Genomic DNA, 24478 nt, shown 5'->3' with positions numbered 1-24478 from the left:
TCTCCCTCCATCTTCGCGTGATGTCTGCTCTGAGTCTGGGTTTGTGTCTTTTCTCCTCTTCTTAGAGGGGCAGCGGTCTAATATGGAATTAGGGCTCATTCTGATTTCATATGACATCATCTTAATTGATTATACCTGCAAAGACCCAATTTCTAAATCAGGTCACATTCACAGGCACCTGGGGCTAGGACTCCAACATACTTTTGGTGGGACAGAAGTCAACCCATAATAGAGAGAATAAACTTATATTTCTTGAATGAACCAAAAACCAAAAAGATCCTCCAGTGGATGTAGTGTTCTGGGAGCCTCTCTGGGCACATCAGGTCCCAGAGCATTACTGCTCTATCGTCTTCCCATGGCCTGAAGAAACCAGTCAAGCTGCCAAAGCTTGCACCATTCTGGGACCTCCTGTGTCTTGATGGAGTAAGAGAAACCTTTTCCCCTATAAGGCATCACACCCCATTCCCTTTCCCCCTAAAAAAAACCAGGACACTTTTACAACTGCACAATGGAGGCAGAAGCTTCCAGAAAGAGTAAATACATGAATCTAAGAGCCGCTTTTTGACCTATGACTTAGAGTACAGGAAGAATGCTTGTTATCCTGAAAAAAATTCACTCAGCAGGAGTAAACACTAAATCTCATCAAGTTTTTAAATGTAGCAATTACTTGTATAATACCTATCAACCAATGACATTATAAAGAAATACCAGCTTAGGCTTCCACTACTCTGGCTATAAAATCTTTTTTGTTTTGTTTTTTAATAATTGATTTTTCAAGAATGTTATACTTACAGACACATATACATTTTATGTCCTACCTCCAAGATAGCTTCAAATGAGAACGTTACTCGCTAAGAAGCTAACATCAACAAAAAACGTACAAAAAGTGGTTAACAAAGCCCACGTTAAGGGAACAGTAGAAAGTAGCTCAGAAAATGTAAATTCATTCAGGAAATAATCATTTGCATATACTGTTAAATATAATTTCCACCAGGTGCATGAAGCACATGAGTAATTATAGACCAGGAAAAAAAAGTGATAACCTTGTCTCAGCATGGACACCACCTCCTTTGATTATAAGGCAGTGCTTTGAAGAGTTAAATGCCCTCTGCAAATGCCAGGGGCTGGGGTTGCTGTTGCCTAAACTGTTCCTCCTCACAGCCTGGGCTGCACAGAAAGCAATTGCATAGGAGATATTTTACCCTCCCTTTTCTTTCATCTCCGTGGAAATACATGTTTCATTTAAGCCTGTGGTGCTTGGAACATGTTCCAAAGAACCCTGCGTTCTAACACCAAAATCAAAGAATGCTTGTCTTTTCCTAGCTTGCAGGGAGAACAATAAGTAAACGAATAGAAATTTCTCACTGTTCAGTGTTATTCTATAATTTTTTGTGAAGTGTTATTCTATAATTTTTTCCTAAGCATTTGGAACTCACTGTCTCTAGCCTACTAGGAAGCCCTGGAGATGACCCAGCAAAGGAGCATCATACCACCCCAGAGTCCCCACAGTGCCACATGCAGGCCACCCCTCACTGCCTGCCAGGAGGGGTAATGCCAGCTTGCATTTGCTTATCAATCCCCCCACCCCACTCTGAGGGCGATGACAGCAGGGGCCCTCTGGGCACTAGTGCGTGTCCCAGGTCTTGGCACCTGTGAGCTGGCAGTGTATGTTTGCTGTAAGAATGAGCAGATAAAAATGCAAATAAAAGCCACAATGAGATCCACCTTGCACTCATGTGAATGGTCACTATCAGAAAATGCACACACACACACACACACACACACACACACATAAAATAACCATTGGCAAGGCTGTGGAGAAGTTGGGACTCTTGTGCATTGCTGGTAGGAGAGTTAAATGGTGCAGCCATTTGTGGAAAACAGTATGGCGGTTTCTCAAAAGATTAAATATGGAATTTCCATATGATCTAGAAATTCCACTTCTGGGCATATTTCCAAAAGAATTGAAAGCAGGGTCTCACACAGACACTTGTGCATCCATATGCATGGCGGAATTATTCACAATAGCCAACAGGTGGAAGCAACTCAAATGTTCATCAGTGGATCAACAGAGAAACAAAACGCGCCACATACATACAATGGAATATTATTCAGTCTTCAAAGGGAAAGAAACTCTGACATACCACAACACAGATGAACCTTGAGGACATTATCCTAAGTGGAGTAAACCAGACCCAGAAGGACAAATATGGTATGACTGCACTGATATAAGTCACCTAGAGCAGCCAAATTCATAGACAAGAAGAGTAGAATGGTGGTTGCCTGGAGTTGGAGTGAGGAATGAGGAACTCTTATTAAATGGGAACAGGGTATCAGTCTGCGATGATGAAAAGACTTGTGGAGATGGATGATGATGGTTGAACAACAATGTAAATGTATGTAATGCCACTGAGTGGCACACTTAAAATTGGTTAAATTGTACATTTTATGTTAGGAATAGTTTACCAAAATTATTTTAAAAGAAGCAGATGATGAATGTCAACATTGAATGCATTCTGTCATAAGCACATGGCTTCTAGCAGCCCCATCACCTAACAAGCTTTAGAAATTTGACTGCAGTTGGTAAAGTGCAACTGGTAGTTATTTTAAGAATGTTAATTTAAAAAACAAACTATAACTTGTTTTTAATACAGAGCTCTAGAAAGCCAGAAAACATTGGCTCATAATCCCATTATTCAAATAATACCAATTGACCATACATATATACATATATATATATATATATATATATATATGTATATATATATGGTTTTTTTTTTTTTTGAGATGGAGTCTCGCTCTGTCGCCCAGGCTGGAGTGCAGTGGCGCAATCTCGGCTAACTGCAAGCTCCGCCTCCCAGGTTCACGCCATTCTCCTGTCTCAGCCTCCTGAGTAGCTGGGACTACAGGCACCCGCCACCACACCCAGCTAATTTTTTTGTATTTTTAGTAGAGATGGGGTTTCACCATCTTAGCCAGGATGGTCTCGATCTCCTGACTTTGTGATCCACCCACCTTGGCCTCCCAAAGTGCTGGGATTACAGGTGTGAGCCACCACGCCCGGCTCCAATTGACCACATTTTTTTTTTTTTTTTTTTTTGAGAAGGAGTCTCGCTCTGTCGCCCAGGCTGGAGTGCAGTGGCCGGATCTCAGCTCACTGCAAGCTCCGCCTCCCGGGTTCACGCCATTCTCCTGCCTCAGCCTCCCGAGTAGCTGGGACTATAGGCGCCCGCCACCTCGCCCGGCTAGTTTTTTGTATTTTTTAGTAGAGACGGGGTTTCACCGTGTTAGCCAGGATGGTCTCGATCTCCTGACCTCGTGATCCGCCCGTCTCGGCCTCCCAAAGTGCTGGGATTACAGGCGTGAGCCACCGCGTCCGGCCTGACCACATTTTTTAAAGTAAAAATACTACCCTGCACTGGATGAGGCTGCTCAGTGGTGTGCAATGTTATAAAATGAAAAGTACATGCATCTTTCCCTTCCTGGTCCCTCCCCCAAACGATAATCACTATTATCAGGTGCTTAATGCATCCTTTTAAGAATAGCAACAACATACACTATGCTTAGACTTAATGTTATGCTAACACATGTGAATGCACTTATAATTTTTAATTTTCACTTGGCATGTTTACCTTTACATTATGTTTTTATACATTTTATTTTATATTTACATGTTTTAAATGTGTGTATGATGAGATTTCACTTCATGGTCTGTGTTTCTGAAACACATGGTTTTGTGGAAGCTCTGATTTGTGTTGGGGGGAAATTATACAATTTGGTCCATATTGTGTGCATTTTACAGTATTGTGAATCTTGCCCTGAAAATATTTTTAGGGGTTTTTCCATATTAAGATATACGAAGCTACTTGATGACTGTTTAGTATTCCTGATTAAACATTTAGGCTGCTTCCAAGCTTGTTTTCCTTTTTTTTTTTTTTTTTTTTTCTTCACTCTAGCAAGTATTCATAGCAATGAAATTTGTAGATCGAAATATGAGCAATTTGTGTTTTAGCAGACATTGGCAAATTACAATCCATAATAGTAGCAACAACCTGCACTCCCATAATTTGTGAGAGTATCTGTTCTCCACCCCATCAGCCAGTCACTAGCAGCACTTCCCATGAGCTAGTGTTTTAATGTTTACCTTCCTAAGAAAAAAACACGGTAATTCATAATTTTTATTTGCATCTCCTTAACTAAGAGATGTATTGAACACCTTTTAAATGTACTTGTTCATATTCTTTATTGGCTTTTCTATTAATTTATAAATGTCTTATTGGTGGGCTCTTTAAAGATGAAGAAAATTAGCCTTTCATTTGTCATATTTGTTGCAGATCCGTTCCCCAGATGTTTGTTTTCCTTTGAGCTCTTCTGTGCCAAACAGAAATGCAAAATTTGTATATAGTTATATGTATATATCTTTTCTTTTATAGCTTCTGGGTTTTCTATGCTGCCTAGACTTTCCCTTCTCCAAGTTTAAAAATAAATACACTCAAACTTTTAGACAGGCTCTCTTTGATCAGTTTATACAAGGGTAAGCCAGTGGTACTACCTTGAATGGGATAAGATATAAGATCATGAATGGGAATATTAAGGCCAGCTATTAAAATGGAAGAGAATAGGCCGGGCATGATGGCTCACACCTGTAATCCCAGCACTTTGGGAGGCCAAGGTGGGTGGATCACGAGGTCAGGAGATCGAGACCATCCTGGCTAACACGGTGAAACCCTGTCTCTACCGAAAATACAAAAAATTAGCCGGGCGTGGTGGTGGGCGCCGGTAGTCCCAGCTACTCGGGAGACTGAGGCAAGAGAATGGTGTGAATCCAGGAGGTGGAGCTTGCAGTGAGCCGAGATCACCACTGCACTCCAGCCTGGGCGACAGAGCTAGACTCCGTCTCAAAAAAATAAATTAAAAAAAAAAAAAGGAAGTGAATAATACTTATATCAATTGATTTTCAACAAGCATGACAAGATAATTCAATGGGGGCAAGAATTCTGTTTTCAACAAATGACAACTGGATGTTTTACAAAACTATTGTTTTAAAACAATATGTGGCCAGGTGTGGTGGCTCACACCTGTAATCCCAGCACTTTGGGAGGCCAAGGCAGATGGATCACAAGGTCAGGAGATCGAGATCATCCTGGCTAACATGGTGAAACCCCATCTCTACTAAAAATACAAAAACTTAGCCAGACGTGGCTAATTTGGTCCCAGTCTAAATTAGTCCCAGCTACTCAGGAGAACTGCTTGAAACTGGGAGGCAGAAGTTGCAGGGAGCTGAGATCGTGCCACTGCACTCCAGCCTGGGCGACAGAGGGAGATTCTGTCTCAAACAAACAAACAATATGTAAAACGTGAAGTTGGACCACTACTTCACAGGTATAAAAAATCAACTCAAAATGGATCATATACCTAAATATAAAAGCTAAGATTATTAAACTTATAGAAGAAAACATAAGAGTAACTCTTTGTGGCTTTGGGTTAGGCAATGGTTTCAATTCATATATGACACCAACAGCACAAGCGATAAAGGGAAAAAAATAGATAAATTGGAATTCATAAAAATTAAAAACTTTTGAGTTTCAAAGAACATCATCATAAAGTGAACATATAACCCACAGAATGGGAAAAATTACTTGCAAATCACATTAATAAGGCATTTATATATATATATAAAATCTCATAGAATGCAACAAAAAGACAACCCAATTTTTTAAAGGGCAAAGGATTTAAATAGACATCTCTCTAAAGAAGATACATAAATGACCAATAAGCACATGAAAAGATGCTCACCATCCTTACCAATAGAAAAATTCAAATAAAAAATACAATGTTATACACTTTACATCCACTAAAATGATGAAAATAAAGAAGACAGACAAAATACAAGTCCGCAAAAGTAAAGCAAAATGAAAAATAACACATTTTGACAAAGATGTAGAGAAATGGGAACACTCATTCATTGCCGGGTAGATTGTAAAATGGTAGAATTACTTTGAAAAATAAGTGTGGCAATTCCTCAAAACATCAGACAGAGTTACCATATGACCCAATAATTCCACTGCTAAGTATATATCCAGGACAAATGAAAACACATGCCCTCATAAAAATTTGTACATGAATGGTCATACCAACATTATTCATAATAGCCAAAAGATGGGAAAAAACCCAAGAGTCCATCAACAGATGAATATGTAAATAAAACGTGGTATGTCCACACAGTGGACTATTAGGCAGTGATAAAAAGGAATGGAGTACCGATGAGTGCTACAACATGGATGAACCCTGAAAGCATCATGCTACCTAAAAGAAACCAGTCACAAGAGACTACATCTTGTATAATTCCATTTATTTGAAATGTTCAGAATAGGGAATTTCATAGAGTCAGAAAGTAGATTTGTGGTTGCCTAGAGTTAGGTGGGGCCTGGGGTAATGGGGAGTGACTCAATGCATACAGGATTTCTTTCTGGGTGATGGAACTGTTTTACAGTGGTCATGATTGCACAAATCTCTAAATATACTAAAAACTTCTAAATCGTATACTTTACAGGGGTGAATTTTTTGGCACATAAATCATATCTCAATGAAGTTGTTATTTACTTCAGCTTTATTTTAAAAAACAAGCAGTGAGCCATAGTTTGGCAACTCCTGTACTAGTCTATAAACATCTACAAAATGTATTATGATAAAAACTGAAAACATTAGAGTTAATATGTGATAAGAAAGGAAAATGAGTGAGAAGAAGAAGGGAGGTGAAGGTCAGAAACTGATAGAGAGATAAAAGGTCTGAGAATGACTTAAGGAAAAAAAAATCACCTTTCTCTCTTCCACATATACAGACCTGTAGACAAAACGCTTCATCACCCAGGAAAAAACATCAGGTTTGAAAGGAAGAACCTGGTGAGGTTTGTCCCAGGAATCTGTGCAGTGGACCAGTGAATAAGTCACCACACAGGTGTCAAACTTGACTCTCACTGTTTCCCTAAATGGTGAGGCCTCGACCAAGTCACTGGGTCACTCTGGACATCTGTTTCCTTCTCTCTAAAAGGGCAGTGATATCTGTCTTTCCAATATTGAGCTCACTTAGAAAACACTTGGAAAACCTTGATACATTATAAAATATAAACATTATTAATAGAAAACTGATATTTCTCTGTTGGTGTGCCATGACATATGGCTTATTTTAATTTTTTCTTAATATGAATTTAAATAAGCCCAGAGCAGAGTAAGAAATCAATGTTCATCTTCCAAATAAAATTTGATACAATTCAATCTAATAGACAGAAGTTGCAGTTCAACCCATGTAATCCTCAACAGTTTATGCACATTACCTGGGCTACAGTTTTACCACCTGTGAAGTGAAGTGGTACAATCAGGTAATCTCTTTGGTGCCTCCCAACTCCCCAGTTCAAAGATGTCAAAATGTTGCTTAGACGTCAGATTCAGAATATGCTTGTAATGGCTGCTATAATGAGTAATGCACAGGTAAAGCCCTTGTATTTTTAAAAGTGATTCCCAAAAGGAAAAAAGTAAGTTTGATAGGATAAATGTGATCCCTGGAATAATTTAACTAACTCTTTCAGCTTTGCTTATCATGCTTATTGTGACCCAATGTTACTGTATTAGTCTGTTCTCATGCTGCTAATAAAGGCATACCAAAGACTGGGTAATTATAAAGGAAAGAGTTTTAATTGATCATGGTACAGCAGGGTTGGGAGGCCTCAGGAAACTTACAATCATAGTGGAAGGGGCAGCAAACATGTTCTTCTTCACATGGTAGCAGCAAGGAGAAGAAGAATGAGCAAAGGGGGCAAAAAGCCCCTAATAAAACCATCAGATCTCATGAGAACTCACTCACTATCATGAGAACAGCAGCACGGAAGTAACTGCCTCAATTACCTCCCACTGGGTCCCTCCCATGACATGTGGGAATTATGGGAACTACAGTTCCTGATGAGATACGGGTGGGGGCATGGCCAAATCATATCAGTTACTTTTAGGAACTTTATACATGTATACATTCAGAAAAGTGAAAGGGATTGTAAATAAATGAGAAAACTTACCTCAACACTGAACCAACTCCTGAGTTTGAGTATTGTGTTTTCAGAGCCCACTTTGTCCCAACCTCTCATTTTTCTCAAACTTTCTTTTTTTTTTGGCCCAGCAGCCTCAGATCTCAGATTGTCCCCTACATGCCACTTAGGTCTGACATTGGTTTGCCCCAGCTTTCTTGTAGTTCTCCTCTTATTTGTCTTCACAGGGCCATACCTTCAGATTGAGACTTCCTACTTAGCACGGAAAGCATGGACACATCCTCACTTGCTACGGCACCTTACTATGCTAGGCACTGGCTGCCATACTTGATTGTATTGGCTCCTGTGTTCCTTTCCCTCTTAGCACAGAGTAACCTAGGTGTGTGCACCTATCAGGTAAGGAAAGTAGCAGGCAGAGTCATGGAAGCCAGGACATCAATTGCTGAATTGAGGCTGTACCATGGCCTATCTCTGAATATTGTGGCAAGAGACATACCCACCCAAAAAAGCACTGAAAAACCTTCATAAGGGAGATGAATAGGGTGAGACACAAGAAATGCATTCAAAAGGTAGTCTGGACTTGCCAGAGTCTCAAAGTCTTTTTTGAGGGAATTGGGAGAGGAGCTGGAAGGAATTGTTGAGAACACACACGTGTTCTGATCTTTGCTCATTTTAGGGTCACCCGCTAGTAAACTGTATGGATGTTCACAAAGAAGAGATGTATTTCTTCCATAAAAAAGTGAGAATCCTAAAATGTCACCAAGTCTTTCCCCTTCTGAATGTTGTCAGCTGCTAGATGTCCTGCTACCAGCAGAGAAAATACCTAGTGTGTCTACCTCACTGAAGTCCTGGACAGAGCAGGGTTTGCCACCAACTATGTCCCACCCGTGCTGGTCCTGTGGGCAGCAGGAATCAGGCTACCATGGAAACTCTGCTTGTGACCAGCCCTATCAAACTAGAAGGAAATGAGGGCACAGGGCCTTTGATTGTCAGCTGCCCCACAGCTGGGGATCAGTTACCTATGTAGCCCTGCACCAGGTCCTTCAGAAGATCACATTGTACCTATGGTTCATCTTCCCAGCAGCCCTCCATGTCAATTCCCAGAAGGGGCCTGAGCCTTTGTTGCCCATCACTTACCCCAACACTTCTCCAGCTGTGGGATAGAGCCAAGCCTTGACTTAGGGCAGGCTCCTCAGCCACCCCTGACCCCCCCTTCCAGAAAGCATTCAGCTCTGCTAAGAAATCAGGCAACAATCAAGCTTGGAGTTTTGCCAGGAGAAATTCAGAGAATTCAGAGAATTTCTCATACTAGTGAATTATAATGCTGGATAAGCCAGTCCTCCATCTGAAATGTCCAATCCTGAAGAGAGAATTAGCTGATGATCATGATTACTTTCATTAAAAAATAAATCTTCTTTTCCTAGCTCAGCATTCTCCCTTTGTCTCTGGGGTGGTACTTCAAGTCCCACCATACCCTACCACAGGGTCAATCCATACCCCTTGCACCCTAGAGCCAACAGAAATATCAGTGGTGAATTCTCGACTTGGATCCATAGCTATAATTTAATAAGCAATATCACAGAAAATGAGTCAAAAATCTGATATAATTACTCCTTGGTATTCCCACTGCAGCTGGTGCCAACAAGGTGTCACATTACAATTCAACAATCCAGTCTTTCACAGCCCTCACTGTGTCCCAGCACTGCCCTCAATGGTCTATGTGTGATACTTCATGTTGTTACTGAAACACCAGGGTTTCGGTCTAGGTTCTGCTGCTCACTGCACAGAAAGCCAATCACTGATAGAACAAGTATTGCCAGGGAAGAAGGCTTTAATCAGGTGCTCCAGCTGAGGAGATGAGAGTTTAGTCTCAAATCCATCTCCCTGGCTGACTAAAATTAGAAGTTTATATAGCAGGAAAGAAATGTATCTGCATGCAGAAAAACAGGAATTAGGGAGGGCTAAGGAAGAGGAGTTGGTCAACAGGTAGCAGGTGGTCAGTTAGGCAGTCATGATAGGTGAGGGGTCTGACTTCTACATTGCCCAGATGCGGTGATCTGGTACATTTCAGTTAGTTGATACTATCTGGGAGGCCTGATTGATGGTTTCCTAGGAAAGGAACTCAGATAAGACAAATGTCAGTTTCTCAAGTTTCAAGACTGGGTATGTCAATTCCTATGCTTATTCAAAATAAACCACAAACATCAGTTCTGTGGAACAATTGGGTCAGTTTCAAATTACACCACATGCAACTCTGTTGGGGGAATATGAGTATCCCCATACCATGAATGAGGAAACTGAGGCACAAAGGGATTAGATACTTGCTCAAAGTCACACTGCTATGAAGCAGTAAAGCTAGAACATGCCTGGCAATCCGGTTAAAGAGTCTGTGCCTTTAACCATCATACCACACTGCCCTGTATCCAAAAGACACACCTGACCCCAAGGAAGTAGGGAAGAAGCTTCAAAAAAACACTTTAAATGTGAAATGGATTTCCTCAGAGGTACCAAGGGGGAAATTACATTTTCAGATACACAGCAAAAATTCTAAAATAAACTTTATTATCCCCAAATCTTACTTACTTTGACAGCTACTCTTCTCTAAAATCTCCCTTCTCTGATTCATTTCTAAATTCTCTCTAAAACCTGTAGACCACCTGGCTCTCCAGGTCCTTTCTTCTCCCATTTCTTTCTTGATATTTTATGGAAAATTTGGACCTATTTCCTACCATTCTCCTTTTCAGTCATCTTCCTGGTCAACAAAACAAAGCCGCCACAAGTATACAGGGTTCCGAGGGGAAAGGCTGTGAGGGCCTCTTTCATACCATTACATCGAAGTCACATTTATGTTAACTGGTTCAGTTTAAGTAAGTCAGAACCTAAATACTGCCCCGTGGCATTTTCCCACCTCTTTTGAACACACAGGTATGCCCTTGACCTTGGCTATCACCTCCATGCCAGGAGATGATGGTGCCAGTGGCCAGCTCTCCCCAGTTCCCACTCCCTCCCAACTCCTCCAAATCCCATCCACAGCCTAAGGCAAGACTGCACCATTGTCTCTCCCAAGGATACATGGAAAAACAAAACATCTTATTTAAGTTCTGCCATCGACTCTGCATTCTGACTTGTCTCTTATTGCACCTTCCTATGAAAATCATACTGGTAGATTATACCAGGAGAATTGACAGTACTAACAAAATCAGTGGAGCCATTGACTTGGATGGGCTGAGTTCTGACAACACCACGATTTTGTATTTAAAACCAAGACTATCAAATCAGCTCTGTGTGGCCCTGTTACCTAGCCAAGCCTAACTGCTCTCTGACCTCAGGCTGCACTGCCCTCCACCAGCCAGGCCCTTCTCAAATATGGGCGAGGCATGAGCTGGGGAGACCTGCAGTCAGGTGGGTATAACTTAGCTGAAATTCAGGGCCATGCATCTGTCCCCCTGATGCATCAACGCCATCGCATTCCAGTGAAGAAACCTGGACTTCAGAATTGAAGTACTTTCCAGAAGTGAATCTATTGAAGTTCTTCCTTTATGCCCTGACAACCCCAGAAAGGGCCTTCAGAAAAAAGAGAATGATGTCGAATTAGAAAATAGTCATTCCTATGACGTGCCACCTCCATAGGAGATGGGTCCCAACTCAAGAGGTGCAAATATCCCTCTGAGGATGAATCGAAATCTGCAGAAACACAGAGCATTTAAAGAACTATACTCTATGCTTAATATAAATATACTTGTTGTAAAACTCAAAATGTATACATTTAAGCTACAAAGGACATCAAGCAAAACTTAAAATCTTGTTGGGTGGGGTAAGGTGGAATTTAAAAGACAAGGAACACTAATCTACTATATGCCAGGCACGGACCTAGGAGCACCCTGCATGGTGTGGCATGTAACCCACAACAAACAAATAAGGGAAGTGGTTCCACAAACTCGGTAACTTCATTCTCTAGAATTTGAATAATAGCACAGTCCTCATAGAGTTGTTATGAGAATCAAATGAGTTTTGTTAAAAGTAAAAGTTCAGCTGAATTACATTTAAAAAAGCTTAATTGAGCAATAAATGATTCGCAGATCGGGCAGCCCTCAGAGTCAAAGCAGATTCAGAGACACTCCAGATATGCCTTGTGGTCAGAATAAATTTATAGACAAAAAAGGGAAGTGACATACAGAAATCGGCAGTGAGGTACAGAAACAGCTGGACTGGTTACAGGTTGGCATTTGCCTTATTTAAACATAGTTTAAACACTTAGCAGTCAATGAGTGGTTAAAGTACGGCCACTGGGATTGGCCAAGACTCAGCTGTTGTTACAGGCACATACTCCTAAGTTAGGTTTTCAATCTTGTCTGCCTATTAAGTTAAGTTTCAGTTCATCCACAAGGACTCAAACAGAGAAGTATGGAGTCCTTCTCAGGCCATATTTACATTGCTTTAACAGTTTGTGTATATGAAAAGGGCCACACATATATATGGCACAGGGAACAGAGCCTGCACACAGTAATCACAACATAATGACGAATTTCTCATCAGCTGTCATCCTTTACAAATCATCATCTTACAGATGAAAAAGATGAGAGCCGTGCTCCTGCAGGGCAGCAGAGCTGAGACTTGATCCCAGGTTCTGAATCCAAATTCTAATCAATGCTACAGACCTACTTCTGTTACCTTTCCAAAAAAATATTCTAAATGGATGATTTCATCTCAGTTAGCAAAGGTACCTTAAGGAAGTTGTTGTTTTAAAGAGGAAAAAGATCTCAGCTTGAAGTCAAAGAACTTGTGCTCAAATGCTGGGTAACAGAGGTGGAGGAAGAGGTATTGAATTTAGGTGGCTTGTGGGGAACTTGAAAGGCAGGTCTGAAGTTCAAAAGAAATTCAAGGCTAGAAATATATAATGAGTTATTCATTTAGGGATATATGGTGAGTGAAGCCCTGGGAAAGTATGAGATGGACCAGAGAAAATGAGTAGAGTTTAAACAGGAGGCATAGGAAAGAATACAGGGAAGAACAATGACCTGCTCCAGGGAAATAAAGATTTAGGAAATGTCAAACGCACCTTGATATCGTCAGTTTCAAGGCACCATGGCAATGCATAGCGGAGAACGAGCACTCCTGTATGATTCTCCCATATAATTGCATCTCACACTTTCTACATAATACAGATTTGCTCTGAGATAAGCTATCTAGGACTTTCAATCTCTCTGCTGGCTGACATCCAGCATGAAGTTGGCATTTCCCAGAGTGTTAACAACCATGTCTGTATTTTGGTTCTGTACCTATTAGGAGTTCTCTGAAAATAGCCTCCAGCAGCTTCTGATCTGTCTTTCTGAATGTGACGCTGCAAACACTTGCAGCTGAATCTAATTTTCAACACTCCGTTTCTTCTGAGGAGAATCAGAGTGGGGGTTCACACTGGTTCCTTCAAAGCCTAGAGAGTGGCACCCTTGTCATCTTATGGAAGTCACATCGCATCGTGTTTGATGGTGGTTGGCAACAGCATGTTGCATACTTCTGTAGTGTAAAAGTTTTACACTGGTCAGCATTAATTCTCAAGTGGGAATTCAAGTCAAATAGCCATTAAAAAAAAAAGAAAGAGCTATTACTAGCATGCAACACGAATCCAAGTCCTCCTAAAAGTTGTGTTGAAGATAGAATGCATTGAGGAGAACCAAAGTAAAATTAGGGGAAAATAATACATAAGAAAACTAACATCCCATATGTGATAACTAAATATCTTCAAAGAGAAGGGTGATAAATTCACTTTTCCTTTGATCTGACAAGAGCTATGAATGTGTACTAGAATCCAGATGCCATTCAGGCATTTGTGCACCTATTTTCTTTACTATTCATAACATTGAAATGAAATTTTTTAGCATTGTTGTGCAGATAAAGGAACTGTTGTTCAGAGAGATTAAGTGTCTCTCCACATCACAGGGCAAGAAAGTCAGGATTCACACACAGTTCTTCTGAATCTAATGTCCATAATGTCCATTCTTTGTGGAGAGAACTTGCATTAAACTGCACAGACATGAGTCCCACACACCAATCATATTTTCTAGAATAAGGTAATGTGCACACACTTACAAGAGATTGACATGACATGACAGAGTTAGGATAAAGAGGCCAGTGTCAAAATGCAAAGACCTGTGAGTGGCCCGCTTAACTTCAGGAGCAGAGAGGTCTGAGCAGCTGCCCATCAGCTCTTAAAGGTATGAAATGAAAAATAAGTATTCTCAAAAAGATGTGGAAATACTTAGGGATAGAGTATTTATGATGAGAGAGTATAGGAATAGGAGTGCTTGAAAAGTGAGAAGGAACTTGCTGCTGTGGAAGCTGAGTATCTGTGGGAATGAAACGGGAACATAAGCTAGAAAGGAGTTAGGACTGGACCATGCAGAGCTGTGAGTGTCATGAAAAGAGATCGGCTGTTATTTTGTAGGAAATAGAGGGACAGAGAGCAATTGAGGGTCGAAGTGAGGGGTGTGTCCCAGATCTTGCACTGGGGCAGTGGAAAGGCTGGATGTGGAGGATGGAGGAGCAAGAAGTCTGATTTGGAGGTTATTGGAATGTGCTGCTCTTTGGCTGAACTGTTGCAGGCCCAGTAGAAATGGAAGAAGGGGCAGAGAGGAGAGATACTGTCAGGAAACAAGACATGATGACTGACATGGGGCCTGGGAAGATGCAATGGTTGGCATCATGAGTTAACCTGACTGGGCCACAGGACACTCAGATATAGGAGTATTTCTCTGGGTGTTTCTGTGAGGCTGTTTTTGCATGAGATTAGTGAAGCAGACTGCCCTTCTTAGGGCAGTATCTGATCAGTTGAAGGCCTGAATAGAACAACAGGGCTGACCTTCCCCCAAGCAAGAGAATTTCTCCTGCCTGATGACCTTCACACTGAAACACTGGATTTTTCCCGCCTTTGGACTCGAACTGAAACATTTGCTCTTCCTGGATCTCCAACTTACCTACTCACCCTAAAGATCTTGGGGATGTGTTAGCATCCATAATCACGTGAGCTAATTCCTTTTAATAAATCTCTTTCTATAGATACAGACACATACCTGATTGGTTCTGTTTCTCTAGTGAACCCTGACTAACACAAGATGGCATTCAAAGTCCAGCCCAGGTGACTTGGTAATTGGTGGGGCAGTCCTAGAGATCAGAGGACAAGTGGGTTCGGGGAAAGATAGGGAATTTAAATCAGACATAAGGTCTGAAGTGGATAAGAACTAGGAGTCTGTTGGATGCATGAGTCAAAAACCCAGGCAAGAGGTCAGGCGTGGTGGCTCACACCTGTAATTCCAGCACTTTGGGAGGCTGAGGCAAGCAGATCACTTGAGATCTGGAGTTCAAGTCCAGCCTGGCCAACATGGTGAAACCCCGTCTCTACTAAAAAAGAAATACATAAATAACCAGGCATAGTGGCACACGCTTGTAATCCCAGCTACTCAGGGGGCTGAGGCAGGGGTTGCTTGAACCTGGGAAGCAGAAGTTGCAGTGAGCTGAGATCGTGCCACCGCACTCCAGCCTGGGCGACAGAGTGAGACTCCATCTCAAACAAACAAACCAGGAGAGAGGTCTGCGATGAATCCAGTGATTTGTGAGCCTTCAACAGGTGTGTAGCAGCTGATGGCATGGATAGAATCACCAGGAAGAGGTCTAGGGCAGAGCTGACTCTGCTCAGGACAGGCATCCTGGCCTCAAACCAGGGGCACAATGTCTTTGGGAAAAGTGACCGTGAATATGTCTTTCCAGGCACACAGGATCTCTCTTCATTTACATCCCTGGGAACTGGAATGCAAACCCCTAAGTCATCTTCCGGAAGGATAACCTCTGAGATGACTCCACTGTTGTTATCTTTTCCTTTCCCTTGTTCCACATCACCAAAACCTGCAGAGCCCTGACCCATTGTTCAGGATCAGCTTAGTCCTTCAAAGCACTGTTTTTTCTTTTCTTTTCTTTTTTGCTAGATTTTCAGCTCCCTTAATGTGTCACTGTTGAAACTGAACACCCCTGTCATTCCAGAAAAAAATTCACAGGTCTGTCCCTAACCCATCTATTTCCTGCCAGAGTGAAAGACTTCTCTCTTGGGATTCATTCTGATCATGGGGAATCCATCAGGCAAAGCCCAGGAAATTTGGAAAACCTGGACCAAAGTGACCTCCTCACCCACTGAGCGGGGATGATGAAGTGTTCCCAGGATTTTGAAAATGTCACTTCACTCCAGAGTTGTTTTGAAATAAACATGGAGATGGAAATCTCCATTTAGTCCTTCCTACATCCATCCACCCCTGGCAGGCCACCGTTCAATTGCATGGATGACTGGAAAAGCCCTCTGCTCAGCAGAGCTAAGAATTAGACAAATGATGCTCTGATAGCCAAGGAGAAACAGGAGCAATTATAAGTGCACCTGGGCAAGGCCACGTGGGGCTTCCCAGAGTGCAGTGACTGGCAGGAAGATGCCAACGTCCGCACTGTGTGTCCGCGTTCACTATTTATATAGTCTAATTGCTTTCACTCAAAAGCAAAGGTGAATACAGGTCACAGTCCGGATCACGTCTGTGAAGCTGGGGTCTACCAGCTGTGCTAGAGTTTAGCCTCCAATGAATTAAAGCTACTGGAGGCCAACGGACAGTTTCTTTTCCTTGATAAATGACTAGGAAAATGAATCATATTCAGGCTCACCCACCTCGAAGGCAGCTGTTCTTAGGATTAATTGGAAGGTTGGCCCGCTTAAGCCTCTCATATTTCTCTGGTAAGGAAAAAATATCACAAAATCATGTGACCCTCATATTTGGTTCATGACTAGAAACAAATCTTCCTCAGCTGCTATTTCCAAGAATGCTTGTGGGGAAGTGAAACAGTGGCCCTGTTTACAGGGCACTAAATTGTGTGATTAACAAATGTGGTTGGACAGTCAGAGCAGAAAAATAGATGCCAACAGGATTGGGAGCCAGAATTCTGCCCGTGGCTGCTGGGTTCCACTTCCCCAGACTGATGGCCTGGGTGTGTTTGGGGTGTGGTCTCTGTGGCAGTGACAGGGACACAGACACAGAAGAGAAGCCTGAGAAAAATGCCTGCAGAGTGAGAAGGGGAGTGAAGAGGAGTCATAGAAGGAAGAGGAATTCCAAGCCACCAAATGCATTTCCCTTTTCAAAGTTGGGGAAACTGAGGCAAAGTAGGGCAGTGACTTTCCCAAGATGGAACATCACTTCAAGTGACCCTTCTCCAACACTGGCAGTCAATTATAAACTAACCCAGGCTCACCCTACTCTTCTTTCTTCCCCTTTCCAGCTTGCTCTCCCACACACCAGGAGTATACAGCCATATGAGATACATACGCACGGTAAAAATGTAATGAACGTGTGTTTCAGGAAAGAGACATAGAATTGAGTAGAATCAGCAATGGCACACTCATTGGCCATCCTTGGGCACTGAATGACATGGCATCTTTGGCATTTGTTTAAAAACATAAAGACCTTCTATAACACACCACCTAAACCAGAACTGGAACCTTTCCACCAATTAACATGTATCTTATGTTCCTCCATATATCATCCTTCTGTCTCCTCTTCCCCACCAGAGGTAGCCAACATCGTGAATCTGGGGTTCATCACAGTATTGCATTTATGTGTATATATAACAATGTATCATTTAGTTTTCTTAATCTTTAACATCACTGTATCATCAAACTCTATCTATCAGATTTATTTTTCCTATTTACAATTATGTTGATATTGTTTATCCATACTATCATTAAATTCATTCACTTTCACAATTATATAATATTTGTTTATGTCACTATTCCGCAGTTTACTAATCCATTGCCCTGTCACTATCTGTATGAGTTATTTGATTCTTTATTACAAAGAGTACTGGCTGTAAATATTCTTACACACATCTCCTGGTACACATAAGCAAGATTTTCTCTTAGGTATATACCTACAAGGAAATTGCTGGATGCTAGCAAATGTGAATATTCAAATTTATAAAAGCATCACAGCCAGGCATGGTGGCACACACCTGTAGTCCCAGCTGCTTGGGAGGCTGAGGCAGGAGGATCCCTTGAGACAACGAGTTTGGGGCCACAGTGTGCTGTGATCATGGCTAAGAAAAGCCACAGCACTCCAGCCTAGGCAACACAATGAGACGTAGTCTCTTAAAAAACAAAAAAGAAAACAACTTGCTTTTCAAAATGATTATAGCAGTTTACATTTCCACAGCAAAGTAGCAGAAAAACCATTGTTCTACATTCTTTTCAAACATAGAAATGTCAAACTTCTTAAATTTTGCCACTCAAATGCATGTAAGATGGCATCACACTGTGGTATTGGTATCGGCTTCCATTTCCACATGTTTATTCATCCTATGTGTCTCCTTTCCCATGAAATGCCTGTTTGTGCCTTTGCTCATATTTATTGGTTAGATTTTTTCATATTGATTGAGGAGTTCTTAATACTAGGATTTTTTCAGTTACTGGTGTTACATTCATCATCTCCTACTTTGCAGCTGGTCTTTTCACTTTCTTTATGATGTCTTTTGAGGATCAAGACATCTCAATGTAATATAATTTATCAGTCTTTAATTTTATGTTGGTATATTCAATTCTTACTTCTCAAACCTAGATCCCATTTTATAGATTGTATTGCTTACCTTACTTGTATTTCAAAAACCTAGTGAGTGTGGTTTTAACATTGTCCTCATTTCACAAATGAGGAAAATGAGTCTCAAAGGTAAGTGATTTTCCCAAGCTCACAAATCCAGAAGTGGCTATGTGGGGACAAGAGCCCAGGCCTTCTGGCCTTCAAAGGCCCACACTGCCTCTCTCTCCTCACACCAAACACTTATTTGAGGATCTTACATGCATTATGCAGAGTGCTGAGCCCTAGAGAGATAAGCAGGACATCATCTCCATCCTTGAAGAGTTTATATCAAAAGAATGGTCGCTAGCCAAGGCTATACATGAGACATCTGAGCTTGGACTTAAAGATTTTGAAGGGGTAGAAACATTCTTGGAGAAGGAAGCAGCATGAGCAAAGGTATGGAGGCATGAAAGAACATGCCAAAGCAGTGAATAGCAAGCTGTGCCATGTGGGGCCAGGTAGGTCAAGTTGTGGGGAAAAAGGGGTGAACCCTTAGGCAAGGGTCAGATTGTGAAGAATCTTGTGTGTCATGCCAACTGGGAGGGACTTTAATTCATCTTTGACTTCAAAGCTCTGAGACGTGGCCTGCAAAGTCACCCTTTCCCATAATACTCCCTAGAAGTTTTCCTTCTAGAAGACTTCCACCTGCCAGGTAGGACATTCCTTTAATTGGTCCCAGGGTTTTCTTCTGAATGTAGCACTCTCCAATTTGCTAAGCAAAGCCTCATTCTCACTCAAGAAATCCATAATATTCCATCCTCTTTACCCTACTACCCTCAGCATCATCAACCATCCAATGAACACTAGCACAGTGTTGACCTCAGGTTATAGCCTGACAGCACACAGCAAGGTGAAAAGAGCACAGGCTTGGGTTTGATGTTTTTCAGCATTGTCACTGATCATGGCCACATTTTCTCATGTCCCTGAGCCCACTTTTACTGACTATCAGGAGGGTTTAATGAGATATTGAACAGTTGAAGGCAAAGGACACATCCAACAGTTATCAGGTGACTCCTCACCAGAAGTCCTAGATGGTGCCCTTCAGGGATGTGCAATCTAGAGAGAAAAAGAAATTTCCTATAGAAACCAAATCCCAAGGCTTTGTGTGAGCCCTGAAAGAGAACCCCTGCACTAGGAGAGGTAGCAGACCTGGAAACCCTGACTCTGAGTCATCCTCCCCAGGGGTCCTCCACCCGCAGATTTGAACTGGTCCATGCCAATTCCTGGGAAATCACAAACAGGCCAGGGTTAGTTGTACTTGGCCCCTACAATGAGGAAAAGAGTCAGAGAAAACAGTCCTCGTCTTTCAGAATTATTTTTCATTACAGAGCTATCCAGGCTTACTATGATAACAGCAAGTATCAAAATAAAAACCTACTTAATGTGGAGAAAGCAGATCAGATAGCTAACAGATTTCATAGGCCTTCAATTGGGCATGGAGACACCCAAACAAGTGCCATCCCGAAGTTAAAATGACCTACAAAGGCATTTTTGCCAACCAATCATTTGGATCTACTTAGGAGAATCATCACACAGAAGTTAATGAGTGATGAGGAATCTTATAGAGAACACACAGAAACTATTTTTGTTTTAAATGCACACGTGTACCTCTGAAATTTGGAGAAAGGAAACTAGAAATCCAGACAGGTATGCCTAGCTCGGTAAAGTGCACAGCAAAGCAGAAACGGGGGGAAATGAGGCAAAATACACTTGCTCCCTTGCATATGGGGAATAGTTACACAAATTTATCATCTACTAAGCCATCGAGCAAGGCTCAACAAATTCCAAAAGAGTCTATTTTGAACACTGGGTCTCATGGAGCAGTTTTGCATTTGCTTCTGATGTGCACCCCCTGAAGCTTCAATAGATTCAGTTTGGTGGGTTTTTTTTTTTTTCCCACTTCAGATTCTCATAACATGTGCCAAGCATTTGGATATCACATTTGAATGTGTCGAAAGATTATTCCAGAAAACTATCCCCCAACCAAGAGCTGCTGGCAGAGAGAAGCCTTCTAACATCTCCCATCAGGTGGGATTTATCTTAAGAACCCCAAATTCTACTTCTCTTTCAATCTAGTAGTACTGATGGGAAAGCATATAAACTTTTTAAATTCTGTATGACTTTCTTCTGTATGACTTTCTGAGGGTCAGGAGGGTCAGTCCTATGCCAGGCTGTGCCAAGAATCTTCTATTTCCTTCATCAGACCTGCCTATCAAAGTGTATGACATCACTTTTTACCTGCTTCTTGAATTGCTTTGCTACTGGTGAATCTTTCTTGGCTTTTACAGCTTGTGTTCCCTCAGCTGGTCATTGAGGGAGATTTTGCAATCCATCTTCATCTAACTGACATTCCCCGAAAGTCCCTGTATCAGCAAGAATTTATTAAAAAGCTTCTCTATTCCCAGCCTGTGTCAACCTTGCTGGAAATAAGAAATAATTTTAAAAGATCCATTTCCAGGAGCTTATTTTGATCTAGTTATTAAGTTACAAAGACATGGTCAAAAGCTACAATAATCGGGCTTAATAAATAGAAATAAATAATGTCTCCTAGGGGAAATAATAAACTGCATCCCTCCTGCTAGTATAATAATAACAATCTGCACCTCATAGATTTCAAAGGGTGTTTATGTTCACAATCTTGTCTGATCCTCATCCAGCCAATGATCTATGCAGGGTTAAAAAACAAACAAACAAACAAAAAACGCATTGACTTGTCTGAGGTCAGAGGAAAGGGTGTGAGGGGACTGGAGGCACAGAGAGAGGGACTGGGAGGAGATGGGATTATCACACACATAAAAATTCACCATGAGCTGACCACAGAGACCCATATAGGAAAATGCTGATTCATACAAAGTTAAACAGGGTGAATTATTAATTCATCAAATTAAAATTTTTTAAAAATTGATTTGGGCCAGGTGAGGTGGCTCATGCCTGTAATCCCAGCACTTTGGGAGGCCAAGGCGGGTGGATCATGAGGTCAGGAGATCGAGACCATCCTGGTTAACATGGTGAAACCCATCTCTACTAAAAATATAAAAAATTAGCCAGGCGTGGTGGCGGGCGCCTGTAGTCTCGGCTACTCAGGAGGCTGAGGCAGGAGAATGGCATGAACCTGGGAGGTGGAGTTTGCAGTGAGCCAAAATGGCACCACTGCACTCCAGCCTGGGAGACAGAGCGAAACTCCGTCTCAAAAAAAAAAAAAAAAAAAAAATGGATTTGTATGTTTTGGTTAAAGAGTAAGTTCTACTGCATCCAATATGTTTTCCCACTGCCTACAAATTGATTTATATACAACGTTTTCAGGAGTACACCTGCTGCATAAATTCTGGCTACAAATGTATGTTCCAAAGCAAGTGAAAGTCTATGATGTCTCTGTGACAAAACAGGTCCCAGAAGTCCCAGGGGATCCTCTCGCTAGCTCCAACGTAACTGTTTTCTTCCTAGTACTGGATGCAATCTACATCCTATCGCTAATTAGAGAAAATATTTACCGGAGTCATAGAGAAGTCATACAGATCAATGAAAGGCAGAAAACTCAGATTGATGATTTTTGAGATTCATGATTTATGATCAAAGGTAATGTATGAAAGAATACATACAGCAAGACTTCGCGGTTCAAATTTCAACTGATCATCTTTGAAATGCAGATAATAGGATCAACAGATTCAGAAATATTATAAAAAGTATTCAAAATATCAACTGCTTGGAACATAGCAGATATTCAAATGTTTTAAATATAGTATTTATTATCCAGATAGAGGAGTGTCTTCGTTCTCTAGGGTTGCCACAAGCACCATAGACTTGTTGGATTAAACAAAAGAAAATGTATTTTCTTACAATTCTGGAGGCTACAAGTCCACCATCAACGTGTCAGCAGGGCCGGTTTCTTCTGAGGCCTTTCTGTGGCTTGCAGATGGTAAATATAACACAAATTTTCTCTGAATGAGTCAACATGAATGAGGAAACAGAAAGTGATGTCTTTCTTTTATGAACTGAATTGTGTCCCCAAAATTCATATGTCAAAGCCTTAACCCCCAGTGTGACTGTGTCTGGAGACAGGGCCTTTACAGAGTTAATAAAGGTTATTAGTGTGGGGTCCTAGTCTGCTAGGACTGGTGTCCTTATAAGAAGAGATTTGGGTACAGACATTCATGCCCACAGAGATAAGACCATGGAAGATACAGCAATAAGACAACTGTCTACAAACCAAGGAGGAACCAGCCCTGCCAGAAACTGGAAAGATACAATCCTTGATCTTGAATCTTCAGCCAAAAATAAATTTCTGTTGTTGAATCCACCCAGTCTATGGTATTTTGCTATGGCTGCCCTAACAAACGAATATACTTCCTTTCTAAGGAAATGGGTCAAAAAATAAATAAATTTTAAAAAAATTTAAAAAATTTAAAAAAAGGAAATGGGTCAAAAACAAAACCAAAAAAAAGGAAATCTAGATTTTTCACGACTTTAGGTTGTGTTCTCTACCATTTGTCAACAAGTTAAGAAGGAAAAAGTAAAAGTAGTTCAATGTGCAGCCTGGGCAACATGGCAAGACCTTGTCTCTACAAAAAATTAAAAAACTAGCCAGGTGTGGTGGCATGCATCTGTCATCACAGCTACTCAGGAGGCTGAAGTGGGAGATTCAGGAGCCCAGGAGGTCATGGCTGCAGTGAGCCATGTTTGCGCCACTGCATTCCAGCCTCGACAACAGAGCAAGACCCTGTCTTAAACGGGTGGATCATGAGGTCAGGAGATCGAGACCATCCTGGTTAACATGGTGAAACCCCGTCTCTACTAAAAAATACAAAAAAAAAAAAAAAGTAGTCCAATGTGTAGCCAATATATTTGTATGTCACTGTGTGTAGAGATGTGTGCTTAAAGCTAAAGAAGTTACTAAGATATCCAATATTCATCCTTTCTATATTTTCTAACAAATACTCGTTGAGAAGACTAGCCATGTGCTAGCCACCATGCTTATAATGGATTGTCTACTTTAATCTTGTCCTTTTCCTTATAATCCTACCAGTGTTAGGAACTCATAGCCCTATTTCCACTCTAGAGAAAAATAAAAGACTCGCACTTTATGTGACTCACCCAAGGTCAGGGAACTGGTATGGGACAGAGCACAGTTTCCAACACAGGCCTCTCAGCTTCAAAGACTGCACACACACCCAGCACACGTCCTTGCCTTTGATATATAAAAAGAATTGCAAACATTTTGCACCACAGTATACCCAGATCTGTTCCAAACATATGTCAACTCATTTAGGGCTCTGTGCCTAGCCCTTTAAGGTAGGTACTATTATTAGTTATAATCCCATTTATAGATGAAAAAATGTGTTGAGGAACTCAGCCTGGGTCCCACACTTCATCTTATTAAATGAACAAACAGCATGTGGCAGAGCTGATCTCGACACTCAGCCTGGGCACAGTACGATCATCACCTTTATGTGTTTGGCCTCCAAATGAGAGAAATGAACCCAGCGGCCCCTTGCACCCTTTCCACCCCTGGGATTTTATTGCTCTGACTTCAACTGATCGACAAAACAGACAAGAATAAATGTTAAGATGTTTTTCACCACAGAGAGACTCTTCTCTTAGAGGGAAGGGAAATTAACCCTCCTTTAACACAAAATTTGACCTCAATTAACCAAAAATTTTTGTTCTGTGTTTTTACAGAGATCATTGTCATAGCTGAGAAACCCACCAATAACTAAGCTTATTCAGTCGCAGAAGCTCCTACAGTAACTATGGCTCTTGTGAGCCAGGCCCCATCATGGCTGTGTCAATTTCCCC

The 24478-nt window shown here is 41.3% G+C and overlaps 1 non-coding gene across 1 annotated transcript; it reads left to right on the top strand.

Annotated features, from left to right (window-relative positions):
• Window positions 1–3683: 3683 nt before the first annotated feature.
• On the top strand, window positions 3684–3753 carry LOC112427521 (small nucleolar RNA SNORD18). Its single transcript, XR_003019131.1, has one exon. It is a non-coding gene; the product is annotated as a small nucleolar RNA SNORD18 (small nucleolar RNA).
• The last annotated feature ends 20725 nt before the right edge of the window (window positions 3754–24478 follow it).

This window comes from Macaca nemestrina, chromosome 13 (genome assembly GCF_043159975.1).
Source record: "Macaca nemestrina isolate mMacNem1 chromosome 13, mMacNem.hap1, whole genome shotgun sequence".
Taxonomy (NCBI): Eukaryota; Metazoa; Chordata; class Mammalia; order Primates; family Cercopithecidae; genus Macaca; species Macaca nemestrina.
This window is presented reverse-complemented; position numbering and strand designations above follow the sequence as displayed.